Source organism: Aquarana catesbeiana, linkage group LG06 (assembly GCF_042186555.1).
Source record: "Aquarana catesbeiana isolate 2022-GZ linkage group LG06, ASM4218655v1, whole genome shotgun sequence".
Taxonomy (NCBI): domain Eukaryota; kingdom Metazoa; phylum Chordata; class Amphibia; order Anura; family Ranidae; genus Aquarana; species Aquarana catesbeiana.
Window position 1 is genome coordinate 341141947 of NC_133329.1, and position 23295 is coordinate 341165241.

Sequence of the window (23295 nt, forward strand, 5' to 3'; positions counted from 1 at the left end):
TTATCAGAACATCATATATTCTGGTTTAGGGATGAAACACAAACATTTAGCCCAAAATAAATCTACCCTCTGGTCTGCGTCTGTCACTCAACGGACTCACGCTTGATAGGGTATTTATCACAGAGGTGATAATATCACATATGAGATAATATCACTTCATGATGGGGTGTGCTATGGGGCAGACTCATCAATCAGAGGGTTATTTAAGACACTTTGATAAATGAGTCCCATAATAACATTGCACAGAGTGATATTATCTAGCTTGACAATAACACTAGAAAAGTGAGTTGTTTAAACAGATTTATTCTGCAAGGTAAATATAACTAAATACAGTGGGGACGGAAAGTATTCAGACCCCCTAAATGTTTCACTCTTTATTATATTGCAGCCATTTGCTAAAATCATTTAAGTTCATTTTTTTTTTCCTCATTAATGTACACACAGCACCCCATATTGACAGAAAAACACAGAATTGTTGACATTTTTGCAGATTTATTAAAAAAGAAAACTGAAATATCACATGGTCCTAAGTATTCAGACCCTTTGCTCAGTATTTAGTAGAAGCACCCTTTTGATCTAACACAGCCATGAGTCTTTTTGGGAAAGATGCAACAAGTTTTTCACACCTGGATTTGGGGATCCTCTGCCATTCCTCCTTGCAGATCCTCTCCAGTTCTGTCAGGTTGGATGGTAAATGTTGGTGGACAGCCATTCTTAGGTCTCTCCAGAGATGCTCAATTGGGTTTAAGTCATGGCTCTGGCTGGGCCATTCAAGAACAGTCATGGAGTTGTTGTGAAGCCACTCCTTCGTTATTTTAGCTTTGTGCTTAGGGTCATTGTCTTGTTGGAAGGTAAACCTTCCGCCCAGTCTGAGGTCCTGAGCACTCTGGAGAAGGTTGTCATCCAGGATATCCCTGTACTTGGCCGCATTCATCTTTCCCTCGATTGCAACCAGTCGTCCTGTCCCTGCAGCTGAAAAACACCTCCACAGCATGATGCTGCCACCACCATGCTTCACTGTTGGGACTGTATGGGACAGGTGATGAGCAGTGCCTGGTTTTCTCCACACATACCGCTTAGAATTAAGGCCAAAAAGTTCTATCTTGGTCTCATCAGACCAGAGAATCTTATTTCTCACCATCTTAGAGTCCTTCAGGTGTTTTTAGCAAACTCCAAAACTCCTTTCATGTGTCTTGCACTGAGGAGAGGCTTCCATCGGGCCACTCACTCTTCCATAAAGCCCCGACTGGTGGAGGGCTGCAGTGATGGTTGACTTTTTACAACTTTCTCCCATCTCCTGACTGCATCTCTGGAGCTCAGCCACAGTGATCTTTGGGTTCTTCATTTCCTCTCTCACCCAGGGTTATTCTCCCCCAATAGCACAGTTTGGCCAGACGGCCAGCTCTAGGAAGGGTTCTGGTCATCCCAAACGTCTTCCATTTAAGGATTATGTAGGCCACTGTGCTCTTAGGAACCTTAAGTGCAGCATAAACTTTTTTGTAACCTTGGCCAGATCTGTGCCTTGCCACAATTCTGTCTCTGAGCTCTTCAGGCAGTTTCTTTGACCTCGTGATTCTCATTTGCTCTGACATGCACTGTGAGCTGTAAGATCTTATATAGACAGGTGTGTGGCTTTCCTAATCAAGTCCAATCAGTATAATCAAACACAGCTGGACTCAAAAGAAGGTGTAGAACCATCTCAAGAATGATCAGAAGAAATGGACAGCACATGAGTTAAATATATGAGTGTCATAGCAAAGGGTCTGAATACTTACCATGTGATATTTCAGTTTTTCTTTTTTAATAAATCTGCAAAAATGTCAACAATTCTGTGTTTTTCTGTCAATATGGGGTGCTGTGTGTACATTAATGAGGAAAAAAAATGAACTTAAATGATTTTAGCAAATGGCTGCAATATAACAAAGAGTGAAAAATTGAAGGGGGTCTGAATACTTTCCGTCCCCACTGTAACTACCTACAATAACCTGCCTATAGGTAATGTGTAATTGTCCTTTTTATAAATATATACAAGGCTGCATTTAGACACCTCACTGTTTTAGGCACATCTGAACTTTTTGTCCAAGCTCTGTCTCTTGTTTTAGGTGATCATTTAGTAAAAACTACTGATAGAAAGTGCTATTGGAGACAGATTTCTTCATATTTCTAGCTTTGTTTTAACTTTACAGACCAATAAACAAGAAAAAAAGATTGTTTCAGGTTTCGTAATCTTTAGTGAGTCTTCTGACTCCTCTCATTATCTCCTGTACACTAGAGAGATGTCTCTGGTTTTATAGGGGGATGTCCCCTGGGAAAAAATATAACCCCTAGTTTAAAGAATTATCGAGGGGGAACCATTATGGAGAAAAAAAAACTCCATTTGTTGTTGCCACCATCCCAAATATATTGTATATTTTAAAAAGAGTACTCCCCGGTGCTAAATAGTATCAGGGGGTACTCTTTTTAAAATATACTGGTTAAAAGAATGTGTCCCTGATTTCTTTCCAGCTGTAAACATGGCATCCCTGGCAGCTGCAGGGTAATCCACCTTAAAATGGAAGGCAAGTCAAAATCTAATTTAGCTTAAATTTATTCGCACCCCTATTCAAACCTATTCTATCTACCCTGTAAAAAAAAAGATCTGTATACTTACCTATTCTGAAGTCACTCTGGTCTGGTCACATGATCTCTCCAGGGCCGACTCCAGCATAGAGGAGAGATCACTGACAATGACTATAAAGCCTGGGCGATGTCACCCATAGGCTTACTATGAGGCAGCTATTGTCAGCTGTTCCTCATGAGCACTTGAAGCGTAACTCCACTTTTGTTGAGAAAAAACATTACCCTCTGGGTGATCTATATACATTACAAGAATTTTAACAAACCTTGTTGCAGATTCCTACCTTTTGTTATTCTGAAGAAACCCAATGTGTGTTTGTCTATATCCATGTAGGAAAGTGAGTCTAATGAGAGTGGTTTCATAATTATCAATCAGCTGCTGCACCTGCAGAGCACTAATGAGAAAGCTGCTGGGCCTGCATCCCTTTAGCCATGATTTACTATTGAAAGTATTGAAAGTATCCCTTCAAAAATGACATTTTTGTTGCCGCAGATGCCTGAAATCTGCAGACGTCTGGGAAAATCAGTGAGCCAATCAAACAAGCAGGAAACTATGTTTCTTGGGGGCGTTTTGTACACATTCTGTGTACAGAACACCTCCAGGTAGCCATATTACAATAACTTTTTTAGAAAATTACAGAGCTCCAGATTTAAAAGAAAAGGTAATTTTTAATAACATTCAATTACAATAGGACTTGTGTCACAATTGTATACGCTATATTATTTTTTCTTTATTTGCTATTTTTTTTCCCCACGAAAGTGGAATTAACCTTTAAGCTGGTGCTGGAAGCCGGTCACCTTTTGCAGGGTAGATAGAATAGTTTTAGAATGGGGGTGGTAGTAGATATAAGCTTATTTTGGTTTTGACTTTCCTTCCATTACATTTCTGTGATTGGTCTGGAGGAAAAGGAGGAGGAGTGAGGGGAGGGATGTTTCAGGGTTATTGATGGTGTTACAAAAGAGAGGAGTTTCCCCGGGGTGGGGTTTTTAGGCAGCACAATAACAGATTGAGTCAATAATGTATGAAAAAATAGACATATTTATTTTTACAAAAATAACATGACATGAAAGTTAAAACAATTAGCTCCAGTGGGAAGTACTTTAAAATTTTGTGGTTAAGCTAAACATACATTTGCAGACATAAATCCATAACAACAAAAAATGTTGATAATATGAACATTAAGTCTGACGCGTTTCAACCCATACACTAAGGGTCTTCTTCAGAGGGTCAGTCTGCTAGAAAATATATATAAAATTGATACACATATAGAAATCTTACTTATGTATGATAGAATTAATATACAATACATAAATGTAATATAGTTACCCAACAATGTATGTCCAGCAAGGAAAGAAAGAAGCCTCCCACAAGGAGATCCCTTTTAAAAAATTACTTTTTCCTCTTCCCCAAAGGGGAGTCCCAAGGCACCTCCACCGCCACAGCAGCCAAAACCGGGGCAGTAATCCAGCGATGCCTAGCAGGTGGTGCTTGGTAGTGTGACCTCTCGTAAGTTGCATCGCTGGATTACTGCCCTGGTTTTGGCTGCTGTGGCGGTGGAGGTGCCTTGGGACTCCCCTTTGGGGAAGTGGAAAAAGTAATTTTTTAAAAGTGATCTCCATGTGGGAGGCTTCTTTCTTTCCTTGCTGGACATACATTGTTGGGTAACTATATTACATTTATGTATTGTATATTAATTCTATCATACATAAGTAAGATTTCTATATATGTATCAATCTTATATATATTTTCCAGCAGACTGACCCTCTGAAGAAGACCCTTAGTGTATGGGTTGAAACGCATCAGGCTTAATGTTCATATTATCAAAATTTTTTGTTGTTATGGATTTATGTATGCAAATGTATGTTTAGCTTAACCACAAAATTTTAAAGTACTTCCCACTGGAGCTCATTGTTTTAACTTTCATGTCATGTTATTTTTGTAAAAATAAATACGTCTATTTTTTCATACATTATTGACTCAATCTGTTATTGTGCTGCCTAAAAACCCCACCCCGGGGAAACTCCTCTCTTTTGTTCCTATTCATAGGGATGAGCAGCACTTTTTCCTCCTCTCCTTGTGTCCTTTCTTTGCAATTGATGGTGTTACATGCCAACGCATTGTGGTCTTCCCAGTTCCTCCCCACTCGGCTTGTGCAGGCTTCCTTGCAGTAGGTAAGAAAATTGATTATTTGCCACCTTGTCCTTGCTGTGACGGTTACCTGCAGTGCACATCTGGGCCTGCACTCTTAACCTAGAGAAAAATCGGCTCAGGTGTTCTTCAAGCATACCCCTTTAAGCCCCTGCCTGTGTAAGCACAATTTGGCTACATTTAATACTTGGTGTGGTGCGCTTTGCAAGTTGGTATTATACCCACCCCCGGCTCTGCCCATGCCATATTGCCAATAAAAGTGGGCATGATCAGTAGGTTGTGCCCGAATTTCATTTTGAAAATCTATTCACCTAACTGTACACACTTCCACCTACAGTTCAGTTGCTAATTTAAAAAGGAACTAAAAACGCTTTTAATCAACATTAACTATTTTCAATCCTTATGCTGTTAGCATCAATAAATGGGAAGGTATATTATATCTACTTGTTTTTTCTTGTTTTACCTTTTGTCGACATTTCTTCAGTTGCTTCCTGGTTTCTGGCCTAGGCCAAAATCATGTCATACATCCCAGGAGTCTTCATGTGCATATTTTTTTTATCTGGAGGAGGGGCTTTCTCAACGAAGCACAACCTCCTGCCTGCATGCCTGAGCTAAGGGCAGATGGATTTCAGGAAGTAAATGCTACATGAATCATCTGCCCTTACTCAAGATAGCCGCTGCTAGAAATGCTGTCTTTTTTAAAACGTGACTTAATAAAATAAAGCATGGAGATATGGATTGAGGGGTGAGTTTGCTTTAAATATCAAAAATGAATTATATTGCATTATAAGTTTGTGGTGCTCAGATACAGTTGAGCTTCACTTTAAAGGAGAAGAACAACCAAAGCTTGTTTGGCTGTACTTCCCCTGTGGATCACAGGAGTGCAGTTCGTTCTGCACTCCTGTGCTCTGTTTTCAGCAGACAGTAGGCTGAAGCACGCTGTCGGCTGACGTCACAGAGCTGGTCAAGGCTCAGAAAAGATTGCGACCATGTGGTCGGGATTTGCATTCATGCCTGGACTGGCAAGCCACTGAGAGCAGTGGCGGCTGGTGTTTTTTTTTTTCGGGGGTTGGCAAACAACCCATCCCCCCCCCCCCCCCGCGGTGTGGCACTAACAACCCGGTTGGTCCGGGTAGATGATGGGTGTCATCCAGCGCAGAGGGGTGTGGGCAGCAGCTCTAGGCTAGCAGGTGCAGGGCCGGGCAGCGCTCCAGGCTAGCGGGTGTGAGGTCTGGGCAGTGGCTCCAGGCTAGTGGGTGCGGGGTCTGGGCTGCGGCTCCAGGTTAGCGGGTGCGGAGTCCGGGCAGTGGCTCCAGGCTAGCGGGTGCGGGGTCTGGGCAGGGGCTCCAGGTTAGCGGGTGCGGGGTCTTTGCAGGGGCTCCAGGTTAGCAGGTGCATGGTCCTGGCAACAGCTCCAGGCTAGGGTGCAGGGTCTGGGCAGCGGCTCCAGGTTAGGGGGTGCGGGGTCTGGGCAGCGGCTCCAGGTTAGGGGGTGCGGGGTGCGGGCAGTGGCTCAAGGCTAGCGGTGCGGGGTCTGGGCAATGGCTCCAGGTTAGCGGGTGCATGGTCCGGGCAGCGGCTCCAGGCTAGCGGGTATGGGGTCTGGGCAGAGGCTCCAGTCTAGCGGGTGCAGGGTCCGGGTAGCAGCTCCAGGGTGGTGGGCTTCCTCCCTGGCTCCACATCAGGTGTCCAATAGGATCGCCCGACATTTTGGCCAATCGAGAAACAGGTCTCAAACCTGCTTCCTGATTGGCGGGGAGAAGATTTCGTGTGAAAATAGCGAGAATTCATTCGCTATCGTCACACAACTGGGTGGGATCGGGATGCAGTGCTCTGCGCCCAGAGCCCACCATTTTTTGAAGCCTATTAGAGCCTCTGGCTCTAATCATGTGCTTCAAAAAACACACCGCTCCCCCCATCCCCGCCATAGGAATTCATGCGCCCGGCATCCTGAAAGGGGCCAGGCGCATGGATAGGGAGGGAGCGGTGGCGGTGTTAGGGGGGGGCGGCGCCCCTTCCGCCCACAATGCACGGGTCGCCACTGGCTGAGAGCCTGAGCTGGCCCCTCTACAGCCCATCGCTCCAGTGAGCATGGAGGGGGGCAGAGCAGACAGCGGTGACTGATAGTCACCAGCTCTCTGCTCAGGGAGCCCTGAGCTCTGAGATCGGCGGTGTGCGATCACTTGGTTCGAGCCGAGGGGGGACATATGCAGCATTGGACCAATACATCCACCTAGATAAGTATGATTAGAAAATTCAATAAATTCCCATACAACTCTTTTAAGTAATAGGTGTCCACGGGTTGGTAAAAAAGGTCAGGGAAAGACAGTTATGACAATTTTGAGGCTCTGGCTGATAGGGGGGCTTATGGTAAATGCAGCCTTTACACTGTTGGATCAAGTGGCCAGGGACTGCTATGAATGCTCAGTAGCTCCAGGACTTTGTACACTACACTGGGGCACATGCAAACTGCGAACAGAAACAACTTATACTTTCTATACGCTTCTCTATGTACAGTATGCCAATAATGAATCAGTATTACAAAAGACAAGAGGTACTGTTGATTTTATGGCATTTGCCAGCCAAGGATTATGGAGCACAGGAACGATGAAGAGATACAACGCTTGGAAATGGTTTTCTCTCTGACAGTTTGATAGCAGCAAAGTATATTTGAATTTAAACTTCTGACACACGTACAGCTGCTATATCTGCTAGCTGTCTGTATCTTTTAAATCTTTATGGTGTTGACAGAGAAAAGTTTATCAGCTTGTAAGCACAGTCAGTAATGGATTTATTTTATAACTTCCCAAACTGCTGCTTAGAAGACTTCTGTATATAAAATTTTTAAAGAAATATGTTCGTACCATAGCTAAGTCATATTTTAAAGGAAACTATAGGGAAAAGGGCTGTTGACTTTAATGCAAGTTGGGATACCTGGTATTGTCACTGTTGATAACGTCACATATTAGATTAACCATTACAGGCAATGAGACAGGACAAATGGCTGTATGGGACATCAAGGGATGGTTTATTATGGAGCAACTGCAGCAAACTCTTGGATGTGACTACAGTCTCCTGTCACATGATGCTGTGCCCTGAAGCCCCCTTCTACCTGTTTGAAAACGATGAAGAAGCTCACAGTAGGAATCTGGTATTTTTGTTCCTGTACAGTATGTATCTCAGGAGAAACCCTTTTTTGTTAAAATAATTTTTGTTGTATAACTGTGCCAACATAGGTGTGTGCACAGGGTGTGCCAGGTGTGCCCAGGCACACCCTAATCATCCTGTGCAGCACAGATTCCCCCTACTGCCCAGGCTTCCCCCCTTACCCCCGCAGCACTTCCGGCTTCCCTCCTCTCCTCTCCTGCTGGCTGTTACTGCGGGGATGTTTTAGGATGAGTGGGTAAGGGGCTAGTAAATTACATATTTACCGGCCCCTTCACCTCTTCCCTTTCTGAATTAATATTGTGAGTGATCGGTAGTGTGTATTTGAGATTTGGGGTGCACACCCTAAGGCAATAGGCTGCACACACCCATGTGTGCCAAGGAATCACACCTACAGTGACTTACTAATTAGAGTGGGATCCTTGTTTTGTGGAAAAAGTGAGTAACTAAGTGACTTACTAATTAGAGAGGGATCCTTGTTTTGTGGAGAAGGAATTAGAAGGGAGCCTCCTTTGGGGAGGTGTGAGAGAAGGTCACCAGCCCATCATGGATCTCCAGAACAGGTCCAAAGCCTTATTCAGTGATCACACCATCATAGCGAAAGCAACATTTCAGAGCCATGCATGACCCCTTCATCAGGCATGTGACACATACCCGATGAAGGGATCCTACGAGGCTCCAAACCGTTGTTTTTGCTATGATGGCCTGATCACTGAATACAGCTTTGTATCTGTTCTGGAGATCCATGGTGTGCTGGTGACATTCTCTCACTCTATCTTCAATTCCAGCCAGTGGTCGCTGCAGCATCCATTTACACGCACAGCTATTTTTCAGGAACGTGTCTGTTGGGAATGGTATGTTGGAATCCATAAATGTGTGCAGCCTATTACATTAGGGTGTGCACCATAACATTCAAACACACATGCATATATGGAAAAAAATATATAAAATGTGGCGCTAAGCATATACAAGTGAATATACAGTATATATCATGAACCAAAATCATAAACATATATCACTGCAAAAAAAACACATAAATTGTTGAACATATAACAAGCTAAAAAGTCCATTAGTGATAGTGTTCCCAACACCAAGAAAATGTTTTTAAATTAAGCTTCTAGTTCTTCCACCACAGGTGCTCCATGGAAAGGTGGTAACTCACCACAGGTGTTTGACCACTTTTTAAGGTAGGTCAAATTGCGCATTTGGAATAACAAATTGATTCCCACTGCCAACACCACTCCGCTCCAATGGACCCTCAAGATGAAGCTAGGGCATAAAAATTGACTCCACGGGAGACGAGAGAGAAAGTCTCATAGTGTAGTATGTTTAGTAAAATGTATTTAATTCTAAATGGTTGGCTATTTTATAATGGTGAACTGGGAATAAAGGCTAATTTGCCTAAAAAGAGGAGGGAGGGGAAAGGATTTTCCCCAGGGACTTTTAAGGTGCTGTTTAAATCAACAATATAATCAAAAATTCAAAGAATCTGTACAATCATATTAAATAAAAATTACTGTTTTATTGAATCATGATTAAAATATCAATGCCTCACATAGAGAATGAGACATGGTTATAAAAACAATTTAACATAGGCAGTTTTACCCAAATTCATTCACATTAAACAGTGTAACATAAAGCAACTACTTAAAGGTGCCATGACAATCTGCCGCTCGACATGTTTCGCTCTAATACGAGCTTCTTCAGGAGTTTAAAGGCAATGATTGTGGTGGACTCAGGCTGTAGTGCACCAATACGACATAAATACTTCAATAGAATGACAAACTGCTGCTGATTTCAAACCGGGGGGTTCTCATATATGAGGGACATCGCTGCCATAGTGTGACCACAGGGGAACATAAAGTTTTAAAACGGCCCTTTAATAGAACCAATCGTAAATCTTTGCCTAGAGCATAAAAGTCTCACGGCATATATACATTATGTAGATAGGGATGGCACCATGGTCTGGTAAACTAGTCACTGATGACTGCACAGAGTGATAGTGCAGGGGAAACGGTCACCGTTAAAACTGTTTTCTTAAAGACAGTAATCCGGCACATAGGCTTGAGAGAGCTTCAAGCTGCCTCTGTGAAACAGCGCCGGTCGCACAGGTATTTTATAATGGTGTTGACAGAGTGTGCGGATTGGCATCCCTAGAGGAAAAATTTGCGCTATAGATTTGTCCTCTCCTCCATTTTGGAGGGTTCTCACCAATCGCAACCATCCCATACGTATATAAGCAAGCTGGAAGTGGCATGAGGTCACTTCCTGGAGACGCCATTTACAGCAAAACGTACGTCGAAGCAGAGGATTCGTCACTTCTGGGTCCTGATTTGTCACCCCACACCAGGCTTTACCCCTACGAGCAGGACGCGAAATGCACACTACTGCGTTAGGAACCAGCCAGATCCGCACAAGTTGTTTTCCCTAGTGCCAGGCAGGCACTTTTACATGTGAGTGTAACTTACTACTTTGTCATTGCTTTTAAATTTTATTAACCGGTTCCTGATCACCGCATGTACTTATACATCAGCAGAATGGCACAGCTGCGCAAATGGGCGTATCTGTACATCCCTTTGAATTAGCCGCCGTGCCATCGCATGTGCACCACCGGTGGCTCGCTCCGTGAGTAGGATCGCGGGTCCCGCAAACTCGATGTTAGCGGGGATACCCGCGATCGTCTATCGTAAACATTCTGCCTAGTGACACTGTCACTGATCACAGCTCCTTGTAATCGGAAGCGGTGAACAGTGATGTGTCACACGTAGCCCCTCCCCCCCACAGTTAGAATCACTCCGTAGGACACACTTATGAATGCATGAATTCCTATGGCGGGCTGTGGGCGGGGGTGTGTTTTTGGAAGCACTTGATTAGAGCCGGAGGCTCTAATAGGCTTCAAAATAGGCTGGGCTCGGGGCGCAGAGCATTGCGTCTGGAGCCCACCCAGGTGTGTTGCAACAGCGAATTAATATTCGCTGTTGCAACACTGATCCTCCTCTCGGCCAATTGAGAAGTGAGTCTAATACCCGTCACCCGATTGGCTGAAAGGATAGGCGATCCTATTGAATGCCTAGGAGGAGGGGAGGAGACGCACGTTGGAAGCGAGGAGGAGAAGACACAGGAGTCGCTGCCCAGTGCCCGCCGCAGCCTGATGTCCACCGGTGCCTTGATCCCCGCTGCTGCCCAATGTGCCCGCCGATGCCCCACTGCTACCTGATATGCCTGCCGATGCCCGATCCCTGCCGATGCCTGATGTGCCTGCCGCCTAGATGGGGTAAGTGCCGGTGGACCGGCAGACAGCGAGGGGGGATTTGAGGCGCCCTGGCGGGGGTGGGTGTTTTTTTGCCGCCCCCCCCAAACAAAAAACCACCAGCCGCCACTGGACACCAGCACATCATTCTGATCGCAGCAAGTCCAGAAACAACATGGCTGCCAAGAACAGGGTCTATGTAACCATTTTGTCAGTCCCTAGGGTGTTCTATAAGGCCAGGACATTCCGTTTTGCATCTGCATGTAGCTCATAATGTGTACTATCATAAGCAGTCATTTTCATCTCCCTATGACTAATATTTTGGGTCTGTGATAGATAAAAACATATTCCCTCATATCTTTGGAAAACGACAAATGATTGTAGACAATCTGGAATCTCATATCTCTTCTATTCCTGCTGATCTTGTGATCACAAGATCTGTAGGATTCCTTCGAGGGGTTATATGGAGCAACAAGTCTTGTCAGAAACTTGTTGGCAGCTTTGTGTTCATTCACGTCTGCAGGTCTAAGCGTTTTTGTCAAGTTCTAAATTGTAAACCTTTGTATAAAATATTGACCACCGAATTAGGAAAGTATAATCTGAATTAAGAAAATATCTTCTCACTTTTGCATTTTTGTGTTACAAACTGATACACATGCTATTTGATATTTAAAGACGTTAAAGATATTAAACATTTAAAATTCATCTCTCAGGTGGGAACAGCCATCAATGAATCAAAATTTGACTGGTCCCTGCTCAACCAGGTGACTTTCGATCCATCTAGGGTCAGCTTAAGAGTGGGAGCAGTAGTATTCTGAGCCGCAGGCTCTACTGCATTGCACTTTACAAATAGAACATTCACTTTGGTAGGTGAACAGCCCCTATTGCTTTAGTACATTAACCTGAAGCCATGGAAATAATTTATTTTTGGCCCTTAAAAGAATGATATGCATGGCTTTTCCCACTATCCCAAAATAAGAAATGAAACCTATGATTTGTTTGGATTTGTAATAGTAGTAAAATGTGCTTCTGATTTAATAAGACTTTACTGTCTTTATTAGCCAGAAAACTCTCCTCTCTGAGCACCTCTCTGATTTAGTTTCAGTTTGACTTCCATAAGCCCCCCCACCCCCACCTGTACCCTAACCAATCGGAGTGTAACTGAAGTGATCTAATAAAATAGAGGGTGGCGTTAATGTGGGGTTTAAGCAAAGACTCAGAAAGTAAAGCTTCCAGTAACAAAATTAAACTAAATCAGAGAGGCATATTAAGGAAGATCTTCTGATAAATGTTGGTAATAGTAGGCATCAAGTGGGGTCTGCCCTTAAGCAAGACTTTTAGCTGTAAATATTTTTTTAATTGCTGACAGGTGCACTTTACGCTCTGCTGTCAGTAAACATTACTGAATCAGTCAACTGATGATAATAATTACTCATGTATAATAATGTCTCCTTATTCCACAAGAGGGCACTGCATCTCAATGTTCTGTTTTAGATTTACATGCAACATCGTTCATTCTTTGAAAATGGTAGAAATTACTTTTAGGGAATTTTTGTCATTGATAAAGGTCAAAGCATTTTATTGGGTCAAAATCCCACAAAACATAAGACCAGTAATGAAAGGAGTCATATCTAAAGCTGGCCATACATGGATCGAAATTCGGCTGGTTCAGCAGGGAACGGCCGAATTTTGATCTATCATGTATGGGCTCGCTGGTTCTACACAAGTCGATCTATCGGTCTTACAACCAGCTTGTTGAGTTTTTCCCAAATGACCAGTGCCGCTGCCAGAATACAATAGAGCAGTGGAACAATTCCTTTCACTTTAAGGTAAGCATTGTGGTCTTCCATTGTCGACATCCTCATTTCAATACTACTTAAGGTAAATCCAATAAGTTTGCTTGTTTCCCCTAGGCTTCCATAAGTTTGTGTTTAGCATTAGCGCTACAGTTCTCCCCAACATCCTAAATATACATATTAGTAACTCAACTGGAATTCAACTATTAACCCTCCCTGTAACCCTAATACTATCCCTAACATAAACCCACCCTGTAACCCTAACACTATTCCTAACACAATTGCTCCCTGTAACCCTAACATTTATGCCGTGTACACACGAGCGGACTTTTCGACGGACTAGGACCGACAGTCTTTCCGACAGACTTTGCAGCGTAGGTCCGTCAGACTTTTAAACGAATGGACTTGGACACACACGATCACACCAAAGTCCGACGGATTCGTACGTGATGACGTACGACTGGATAAAAATAAGGAAGTTGATAGCCAGTAGCCAATAGCTGCCCTAGTGTCGGTTTTAGTTCGTCGGACTAGCATACAGACGAGCGGATTTTTCGACTGGACTCGAGTCCGTCAGAAAGATTTGAAACATGTTTTATTTCTAGGTCCGTCGGACTTTTAGGAAAAGAAAGTCCGCTGGAGCCCACACACGATCGAATTGTCCGACGGAGTCCGGTCCGCCGGACCAAGTCTGCCGGAAAGTCCGCTCTTGTGTACGCGCATAACACTAACCCTCCCTGTAACCCTAACACTAACCAATCCTGTAACCCAACACTAACTTTACCGGTAACCCTAACGCTATAACTAACACTAACCCTCCCTGTAACCCTAACACTATGACTAACCCTTCCTGTAACCCTAACATTATCACTTACACTAACCCTCCCTGTAACCCTAACATTATCACTTACACTAACCCTCCCTGTAACCCTAACACTAACAATAACCCTCCACGTAACCCTAACACTATCCCTGACACTAACCCTCCATGTAACAATAATAATATCCCTAACACTAACCCTCAATGTAACCCTAAGACAATCCCTAGCACTAACCATCCCTGCATTACCTGTTTATTATATTTAAGATTTAATAACTCAAAGATATGATGTGAGTTAAATGAGAGTTCTTTGACCAGAGTGAAAGTTTTAACACAATAACAACATATATTGGTGAGTAGTTGAAAGTATATCTATCACACAGCCATCTATCTGTAGTCTACACCAAGAAAGAAAATATTAGGTTAAAATAAAAGAATACAGCGTATATTCCTCAATGGATCAAAATACAAACAGCAAACAACAAACATATGACAAGCAGGTATACCTTAAGTGCTGGGAGCTGACCTGATATTTACCAGTAGTGATGTGTGTGGGCCCACATCAGACTCATTACTCCTTTTTTTTTTCCTGTGTGCACCTTACACTAATATAGGCCCATCTCTCGTTGACTTGAACAGGGCCCCCCTGATTGGTGGAACGATGTTACCCCTCTCCTCCCTCCGGGCGTATCTCCTCCAAGATTGGACAATTTCCCCTTACCCTTAATTTAGCATAGTTCATCCCCTCACTAGCACCTCCTCTCTTGGGGAGATAATTAGAAGAGAAATTAATTAAAGAGAAGGTCATCCCCTTCTCTTGAATGGGGCATTTAACTATGCATGGTCATAGCCGGGGCAAATTGTCCATTCCTGAACAGATCAAAGAAATATTCTCAGCATATCAAACACCTATTGAAGTGGATTAAGGGTTGGTTAACACAAGCGACTTCAAGGCCTTTATCTAGCTAATGAATTTGGCCCTGTCAAGTCACCACTACAATATTTAACTCAGATGGTATCTCTTCCTTGCATTTGAATTTAGGACAGGTAAATAGCAGAGCATCTCCTAAAACACACACACCTAACATTCCTGCAGATCAAAAGGAATTAAGTTCTCAATCTAAAGCCTGTCATATGTGTACAGCTAGCTAGGTTAACCCCTTACCAACAACACTATTTTATACATTCTAATCCTTGTTTCTTATTCTAATATATATATATATATATATACACAAATATTCCCAGTTGCTAATGGAGATTACTCATAAGGCAACACCTGTAACCCTAACACTATCCCTAACACTAACTCTCCATGTAACCCTAACACTATCACTAACAATAACCCTCCCTGTAACCCTAACACTATCACAAACACTAACCCTCCCTGTAACCCTAACACGAACCCACCATGTAACCCTAACACTATCACTTACACTAACCCTCCATGTAACCCTAAAACCAACCCTTACTGTAACCCTAACACGAACCCTAACACTAACCCTCCCTGTAACCCTAACGCTATCCCTAACACTAACCCACCATGTAACCCTAACACTATTTCTAACACTATCTCTCCCTGTAACCCTAACACCTTTACTAACACTAACCCTACCTGTAAACCTAACACTATCCCTAACACTATCTCTCCCTGTAAACCTAACACTATCCCTAACACTAACCCTCCCTGTAACCTTAAAGTGATTTTAAATCTTGGAATTAAAAAATAATAACAAACATGTTATACTTACCTGTTCTTTGCAATGGTTTTGCACAGAGTAGCCCTGAGACCCCTTTTTGCACTGGGGCAGTTTTCAGGCGCTTTAGCGCTGGAAATAGCCTCTGATAAGTGCCTGAAAACCACCTACCATTCATTCCAGTGTGACTTTTCACACTCGGGTGGGGCGCTTGTGGGACGTCCTGAAAAGTCCTGCAAGCAGCATTTTTGGGGCTTTGGGGCTCAGGCGCTTTCAATGCGCCTGAAAAGCGGTTTGAAAGCACCGCAAAAGTAGAGTTTTTAACCCTTTTTTTGGGTTAAAAGTTCCCCGCTAGTGGCCGAAAAGTGTCACAAAAGCGATGCAGAAACATCGCTAAAGCACCACTAAAACGAGCAGCGCTTTAGCGCTAAGGGTCGGCGCTTTCAGTGTAAAAGTAGCCTTATTCTCTTTTTTTTGGGTCCCCCATCTGCGGACTTGACTTCTCCCCCCTGCCGAGTGCCCTGAATAGCAATCGCTCCCGAGCACTCCGGCAAATACACATTTAGCATTCACACATGGAATGGCCCCACCGCCCGCTCTCTCCTCATTGGCTCACTGGCTGTCATTGCAGCAGGAGTGAATTGCTCCCACTGCTGTATGAGCCAATGAGGAAAGACACACGGTAGAGCCAATGAGGAGAGACACCCGGTAGATCCAATGAGGAGAGACACCCGGTAAAGCCACTGCTCTCATGCACATCGCTGGATCAAGATGAGGCTCAGGTAAGTGGGGGGGGGAGCTGCACCCAGAAGGTTTTTTACCTTAAAGGGTAAGTTCACCATTGCAGAAAATCTGTAAGGTGAACTCACACTGGACCCCCTCTTCACCCCCCCCGGTCCTGCTGATCTAGAGCCCGGCGATCACCCGCTAGCAGATCTCGTATAGCCACCTCACTGTTCTGGGGCTTAGAAATCCCTTCGCCTTTATCTTCGAAACGTACCTCATCAGGAGGTACATATAGGAGCATTCTACATGGTCGTCGCCATCACATGGGTGGCGCCCACCAATCAGAACCCCCGTAGCCCGTCCTGTCACCACAGGCAAAGAGGAGAGATAGCCACAGGGATTTCAAGTGTAAGTTTCAGTGTAAGTTCACCTTGCAGATTTTCTGTAAAGGTGAACTTACACTTTAATGCATAAAATGCATTAAAGAGGAAGTAAACCCCGGACGATTTTCCTATTTTTTTCCAGTTTTATATAATATATATTATTGCAACTTTAAATACAGCAAAATTGGCAAAAAATGAGTCAGGAAAATACCTTTTTTATCATATTTTGTATCTCTTCACTTCTGGGTATCGGCTGCGCCATGTCTACTGCTGTTTCTTGAATCTAGTATTGACGTAATTTCCGCCCTTACTAGGTTTACCTATACAAATCTCGCGCATGCGCCGTATTGCCTAAACCAAGCCTCTATCTCGATTGCTGTTACTACGGCAACCGAACTAAACCATAGCTGAAGCTACATAACTTGCAAGGCGGTATCGCGAGACTTCCCTCTGTGCTGTTCAGAGAGGAAGTTAATGAATGATAATGACCAGCATGCAGAGGGGGACAGAAATGGCACACACAGTGTGCCGTTAAAGAATAAACCTACTGCACAATCGCGCCTGACGTCACCCACGCTTGGAGGGCAATTGCTATGGAAACTACAACAGCGAGTACACTTTCACAGGCAGCGATCAGCTGCCTGTGCTATCTAGATCTGAAAAAGCACAAGTTGTATTGGAGGGTTTACAACCACTTTAAGGTGAAAAACCTTCTGCCTTTAGAACCACTTTAACACTATCCCTAACAATAACCTAACCTAACCCTAACACTAACCCTCTCTGTAACCTTAACACTATCCCTAACCCTAACTCTTCATGTAACCCTAACACTATCCCTAACACTAACCTAACACCAACACTAACCCTCCATGTAACCTTAACACTATTCCTAACCCTAACTCTTCATGTAACCCTAACACTATTCCTAACACTAACCTAACACCAACACTAACCCTCCATGTAACCTTAACACTATACCTAACACTAACCCTCCATGTAACTCTAACACTATACCTAACACTAACCCTCCATGTAACTCTAACACTATCCCTAACACTAACCCTCCCTGTAAACCTGATCTTCACATTGGCTTCCCCTATAACCTTCACACTAACCCTCCCTGCTACTCTAATGCTGTGTACACACAACCGGACTTTTCGTCGGACTGAACTCCGAAGGACTTTTCGACGGATTTCTGATGGAGTTCCAACGAAACAGACTTGCCTACACACGATCACACCAAAGTCCGATCGTTTCGAACCTGATGACATACGACCGCACTAGAATAAGGAAGTTCATAGCCAGTAGCCAATAGCTGCCCTTGCGTCCTTTTTGTCCGTCGGACTAACATACAGATGAACAGATTTTTTGATCAGACTCGAGTCTGTCGGAAAGATTTGAATCATGTTCTATTTCTAAAGTCCGACAGATTTTTCGACAGAAAAGGTCCAATAAAGCCCATACACGATCGAATTGTCCTATGGATTCGTTCCGTCGTCCAGGCCGGTCAAAAAGTCCCGTAGTGTGTACACGGCATAACACTAATTCTCCCTCCAGTCCTAACCCTCTCACTAACTCCTAGGCATGCTCCAGTAGTCTGCCTGGGTTTAATCCTGCCTGAATCAGTCATTTTTTCTGACCTCATCAAACCCCTCAATCCATTAAATTTTGTTGCTGCCCTCCCCCCCCCCAACCTTTGGTTGCCAGGACAGTGGCATAGCAACCAATAATGTGTGGCTCATAGCCATCACTGTGTGGCTGTGTGATTGGTTGCTAGGACCCAGGCAGCTGGGTCATACAGCGCTATTGGCTGTTAGGGTACAGGCAGATACCAGCAACATAATGACTAATGGTGCTGTGCTCACCCTAACCTTCTCTGTAGCATTAACTCTTGTCCTATTATTCCCTGTAAACCCTTGTTTTCATGCAGAGCTCTTCTGCCCTTGGATCCTATACACTGAAAAGCAATATCCTGCTCCCAGAGGTACAGGTGCTGTATTTCTTTATTTACAAACAGTGTAAGCACCTGGATTTGACTTGGTATTAGTTCCTTATAATCATTTTACAGCAAAGCTCAGACTAGCGGAGGCAGAATCAGCACAATGAGCCAATGCAGTCAATTGAACTACAGAGAAGCTGCTCATGTGTAAGTATTTGATCTCTGTATTTAGTTGTTTGTCTGGAGTTCAGCTTTAAAGCCCAACTCTGGGCAAATAAAACATTATCCCTTGCAGTGAGGCTGTGCCCACACTGCAAGAGTGAATTACTTGGTTATGTCTAGTGGTGTATAAAAAACTTATAAACCTTGCGCTTACCCCAAAAATTTGTATATGTAAGCAGCTAACACAACAAATAGAACTTTTGCTATAAATCATATAAAACCAAGTGTAGCGCTTAATAAGTGAGAATAAAAAGTAAGAATAAATACTGCAGTAACACATGCAATATAAAAATTAATGTTGCATATTAAAAAAGTTCATACATAAAAAGTCCATCATATTATGAACCCTTAGGGTCACCATATATATTGGCGAGATAGAGAATGGCAATACTGTCCAGAGCTGAATAGACAAGTGTTGTAAACACAGATATTGCAATAGTGATGAACTCCAAACTATATGATCGTGGAAACTTTTGAATACAATCCAATACGTGCTGTTAAACACTTGTGCAGAACCACCACCCGAATGACTGGAGGCTTACCAGAAAGTTGGGACCCACAGAGCATACGCTGTATGGGTCAAACAGGCTTAAGTTGCTCACTGGCAATGGAGGTAGGACACCAAGGGCTAATAGATGGTGAAATCCTAGCGATGCAATCCCAGAGGAGTCTTCTCCGTATATAAGCTCAGACATCAACAGATGAAACTCATAGTTGTTCCCCTCCACGGAAATCTTTACTAAAAGGCGAAAGATTTATTCGATCTGAAGAGAAACCAGAGTCTCAAGAAGATGTACGTGAGTCATGAGCCTAATATTGCTACAGAACGCAGTTTTGGTTCTCTTTATTTCAAATGTTTGAGTTGGATTTTTATATTTTTATATTTTTTCTTCTTTTTATTGCTTCTGAATAAGCTTGAGGCCAATAAATTAATCTGAGCAGAATAACTTTTCACTGATCCAAGGCCAGTGGCTTGCATGCCCAGACGTATACCAGGTCTATCAGACCACAACCATTTTTGTCGCGAGATATGCTCTGGACATGCTCTGACGGATCTGAGCTATCCACATACCTCAGAGAGTGATTTACATCAATACCCTCTAGATATTATGGCCAGAAGTTCCTTTAAAGAGGTCTAATGTCATTACACAGAAGCCATACGGAGCGAGCAAGCTACCTTCAGCTAAGAAACTCCCAAGATGATGAACTTAGGCAAATACATTGAACTGACGGGTATTGTCCTGTAACATCTCAAGAGCCTTTTCTGAAAAATTGACAACACATTTTGATGTCCAGACTAGATAATTAGTGGCGGTAACTAATAATTCTTTTGCAGACTCTGATCTTAGACACCATCTCTAGGGTACTGCTGGTACGGACTAGAATTGCAGAGCCTGATTTCTGGTGACTTCAGAGAGGGCCGCGTCGCCTCCTGTTTAGTGGAGATATGAGGCGGTCATCCAGAAGTTCTAATAAATAGGCATTAAGAGGTAAACCATCATACTTTTCTAAGATAAATATTAATACTAAGTTATAAGTTTGCTTTAAAAACCGCATACAGTTTTCTATTATTTTCTTTAACTCAAGAGATGGGTTAGACTGCTGCAGGTGAGAGGGGGTGGGCCCTATCGATGCGGGGTTGTACTCCGATCTAGGTGCTTGATCCCCTAGTTGGAATATTAACAGATGAGGATTATAATGTTGTCATGCTTATTATGACGTATGGAGTTGTTCTGTTAATCAATATATAGAGATGCATAGTTAATCATTTATAGTTAAGTATTTTAGATGTGCCGGGGTGAGGGGACGAATGGGAGACTCTCTGTTCGGGCTGTGTCCTACCTCTCTCCCAAATAGGTCAGCATATACTCCAGGGAGACTAATAAGTGCTTCCTGGAGATTGTATGCACAAAACAACCCCCGAAATTGTAGGGGGACTATCTCAGACAGGGCACTAGGTCCTGTCTGTATCTGACACTAATTTGTTTACTATCTATCTATTGTTTCTTTTTCTCTCTTCTGCTTCTTTTTTTCCCCCTCTTCCTCTGCCTCTTCTCTCCTTGACTTGACTTGACCCTCCCCCCCTCCCCTTACTGGTCTATTTTACCATGACGACCAACAAACTTAAGGTGATGTCTCTGAATGCAAAAGGACTTAATATACCTGAGAAAAGACGTATGTTGCTAGATGACTTAAAACGGAACCACACTGATATAGCCTTTATCCAAGAGACACACTTTAAGACTAATAGACTACCATACTTACAAAACAGAAATTTTCCAATAACTTATCATTCTATGAACCCAGAATCTAAGTCCAAAGGAGTGTCCATTTTAATCTCTGGAAAAGTTCCCTGGCAGTGTCAGAACTCTGAAATAGACTTGACAGGAAGATACCTCTTCCTCAAAGGCCTGATTGGTAATGTTAAAGTAACGTTAGCAACCATCTATGCCCCTAATGAACAACAAGCTATGTTTGTGCAAGCAACCCTAGAGAAGTTAAATGATTTTGAAGAAGGGCAACTGCTCTTGGGAGGGGACTTCAACACCCCACTGATCCCCTCGGTAGATACTTCAACAGGTAAAACATCGATACCTCCATCCCAGCTTAAGCGAATAGCTAAAACATTACATAAATCACAGTTAATAGATGTATGGCGCTTACAGCACTCGGGGGAAAAAGACTTTACGTTCTACTCACATATACACCAGGTATACACCAGAACTGATTATTTCCTAGTTCCCCATGCCCAACTACATGCCGTAGAACAAACTTCGATTGGTAACAAGACATGGTCAGACCATGCACCCATATTTCTAACTTACCGTTTATCAAACACTCCTTCTCCCAGACATCGTTTCTGGCAACTCAATGAAAGCCTTTTTCAGAACCCCGAAGTCCTGGCAGATGTATCTAAAGCTCTGAATCTATATTTCCAAGAAAATGACCAACCAGATTGCGACCCAGGGATACTATTGGAGGCACACAAAGTAGTCATTAGAGGGATCGTTATAGCTCATGGAGCTCGCATAAAAAAAGAAAGGAATAAACAGTTGTCACAACTTCTGCAAAAATTGGCCACTTCAGAAGCCAGACACAAACATGCCCCCTCACAGTCATCAGAGTCGGAACTATCCACTCTTAGACGACAGATCACTGAACTTTTGCAATATAGAGCGAAAGCGGCCCTGCAGGTCTGCCGCAGACAGACCTATGAATTTGGGGATAAATGTGGGAGAATGCTGGCCAGAATGGTTAGAAAACACAAATCAATATCCTACATACCACATATATCTACACTAGGGAACAAAAAAGTAACCTTACCTACACAAATTACCGAGGTATTTAAACAATTTTATTCTAATCTATACAATCTACCACATAGGAATCCCCCCGGTTGCTGAGATGGAGAATTATATAACATCTTCCCAAATGCCGTCTCTTCCTCAGGAAATTAGAGAAGACTTGGAATCCCCCATAACTTTAATAGAAATTCAGAAGGCTATAGGATCAATGAAACCGGGTAAAGCCCCTGGCCCAGACGGCTATACATTACAATACTATAAAACTCTGTTTCCAATTCTGGGACCCCGTATGGTCACGTTGTTTAACATGATAGGGACTGGTAAAACCTTTGCTAAAGAAACACTGGGGGCTCATATTTCAGTAATTCACAAAGAAGGGAAGGACCCAACAGCGTGCAGTAGCTACCGACCCATATCATTGTTAAATTTGGATCTTAAACTATTTACTAAAATCTTGGCTGTTCGGTTGGCGCAATACCTCCAGCAACTTATTCACCTGGACCAGGTTGGGTTCATCCCGTCTAGAGAGGCCAGAGATAGCACCACGAAGGGGCTAAATTTATTACACATTACTAGATCTAGAAAAATACCTTGTGTCTTCCTCAATACGGACGCCGAAAAGGCGTTCGACCGAGTGAGCTGGCCTTTTATGTTGCAGTACTCAGACACATAGGCCTAGGAGGGGTGATGCTCAACCGAATAGCCAGCATATACTCCGTTCCCACAGCACAGGTGAAGGCGAATGGAGTCTTGTCAGATCCCTTCCCCATAACTAATGGGACGAGACAGGGTTGCCCTTTATCGCCCCTGCTGTTTGCTCTCTCGCTTGAACCCTTCCTATCCACCATTAGAGGGAACCCTGATATACAAGGAATAACTGTAGGCCCCATGCAGCACAAAATATCAGCATATGCAGATGACTTACTTTTTTCATTGACAAATCCAATGATATCCCTACTCAATCTCCTTAAAGAATTTGAAAGATATGGGGAATTATCAAACTTAAAAATTAATTTCTCCAAGTCGGAAGCGATGGGGATAGCGTTAACATCTAACAACCTCCTACACCTGAAATCTAATTATCGCTTTAGATGGTCTGATTCAGCCTTAACGTATTTAGGAACGAAAATACCGCCGGATCCAGCCCGACTATATGACAGCAATTTTCCCCCTTTATTAATTAAAACTAGAACCCTGCTAGACGAGTGGAATACAGGACTGCACTCCTGG

General features: G+C 43.2%; 1 protein-coding gene and 1 non-coding gene across 2 annotated transcripts in view; both read right to left on the reverse strand.

Annotated features, from left to right (window-relative positions):
• Positions 1-23295, reverse strand: part of LOC141147006 (glutamate decarboxylase 1) — a 174365-nt gene that overhangs the window by 129063 nt on the left and 22007 nt on the right. The window lies entirely within an intron of this gene.
• On the reverse strand, positions 19429-19544 carry LOC141101907 (U5 spliceosomal RNA). The gene has a single exon (XR_012235043.1). It is a non-coding gene; the product is annotated as a U5 spliceosomal RNA (small nuclear RNA).